Source organism: Triticum urartu, chromosome 2A (assembly GCF_056163025.1).
Source record: "Triticum urartu cultivar PI428250 chromosome 2A, HENAU_Tu73, whole genome shotgun sequence".
NCBI lineage: Eukaryota > Viridiplantae > Streptophyta > Magnoliopsida > Poales > Poaceae > Triticum > Triticum urartu.
In genome coordinates this window covers 64929526-64931636 of record NC_141874.1, presented here as the reverse complement: position 1 = coordinate 64931636, position 2111 = coordinate 64929526, and positions in this window count along the sequence as shown.

Here is a 2111-nt window from a genome sequence, read left to right as displayed (position 1 = left end):
GGACACAATGTTTTGTCTATGTATCCACACATGTATCAAGTTTCCGGTTAATACAATTCTAGCATGAATAATAAACATTTATCATGATATAAGAAAATAAATAATAATTTTATTATTGCCTCTAGGGCATATTTTCTTCATTCTACACAAAGACATTTGACTCAACTTCATAGGAGTAGACGGGCGGAGTGAGGGGGGGTAATCCGCTAGGATGAGATGGGGTGGACGGTGTTGTAAAACGTTTTGTAAATAATTGTGGCTGGGGTGTCTTCCCCTTTTCCTTCTCTTAATATAAGATACACACACTCGTGCGTATTCGAGAATTTTTTTTAATATCCAAAAAAAGATCTGACATGTACATATTTGAGTAAGTAATTTAACAACAAATTTTGCTGGAAAAGATTGTTGATTCGTTGTTAGCTGTTTTTTATATACAAAACTAGGGAATTAGAATAGCATTCCAGGTTTGAAGACAATGTTTTTATTTTGCACATATCAAAGACCAGTTGTGATTTTATCGAAACTTGAAATCTGAAAAATATAGTCATTTGCATATAAGATATTTTTTAGATTTATTCATATGGGAATTTTTTTTAAGCGGATCACATGATGACCCTGCAGGGGAGGTCATAATTAAGTGCATATACCGTAAATTTTCGACGGTATGAAGACATATATGTCAGAATCCTAACCATATCATACAACCCTAATTGAAATGCATACATTAGCCTCACACTATGGAGATGGTGAGAGCAACATCACGAGTTTCCAAGAAAATCCCCTAATGCTCTGGGCCGAGGAATGACACGGACCACATAAGCGTGGGTTTGGGCAGGAGATAATACCCCATACCACCACACCCGCCAGCCTTTTTCAAGGCTGGACCTGAAAGGCCAAAGCCCGGCTCACTCGCCGCATAATCCACCAAACGGCGGGAAGCTTTGACATGGGCTTCAAGTACCAACTCTTTCGCCCTCCGTATCCTGTGCTACCGCTCAACTCGTGCTACGGCTGCTCCGGTGGAATCTGCGCCACTGCATGGAAAACTGATGGACGGGATGTTATCATCAGGTGGCCGCTGGTACAATTTACATAAGGGACCTTGTAAAACCATTTAACTACGCAAATAGTCCCTCAGAAATCCAACGTCTCCTTCCTCTGCTCTGTTTCCTTCATGTACCTGTACTAGGCGATCTGTGAGCTAGGGTTAGCAATTTGCTCCATCGGCCACTCTCTCGCCATCCGCCAGTCCACCCTACCTAGTTCTAGCACCAGTGGCCCTCCTATCCTCTGAAACGCCTCACCAAGCAGCCACCGTCAGCGCCGTCGGGGAGCATGTTATGTAGAGCCGCCGTGCTTTAGGTCCAGTCAACGTAGGCGCAGCCATCGCCAAGGAGCCGCACATCCTCTGCAGCTTAAAGAATCATGTGTATGATCTCCTATTCGTACTATTATGTAAGAGATGTCTTGGGAATATGTATGTAAAGTAAGATTTGTCATGTCTCTCTTCTGGTTCACTTTGTTCGTCTCAAAATGAAACTGCAGTTTTGATGTCCAACTGAAATTTCTGAAAGCATGTCCATTTTATTCCCGAATTTTTGTTCTTGTTGCAATCTACATTCTAACAATACTTTAAAATCAACAATACTGATCTGGCATGCAAATCTTAAGCAGTATGGTTCAAATGGTCTTTAGCCAACTAGATGTCCTAATTTTTTTGACCTTTCGTCTTGGATATGCATCTGAAAATAGTTGATGTTCCTTTTTTTTAGGTATTGTCTGCATGTTCAGCTGCAAGCTCATCTCTAGAGAAAATAAATTGTTGTACAAGCTACTGTTGTAGTTGCATCCACTTGTCTCTTTCAGCAAGCTTGGAGCTGGATGGTGATTAAGCCTTAAGCTATTTCGTACGCCAATATATATTGAAATTTCGAAGTTTCAGTGTGTAAAGCATCTCTTGTAGTAAGCGGTCGATGTATGTTTGGACAGACAAAAGGCAGATACAAGAGTTGGAAAACGTCAAAACAGAGCACAGTGGCCCTTCTATTGAAGATAGTTGTGTAGGACAAAGCCATCCTTATGAAATAAGTATATTACATCATATGTATGTG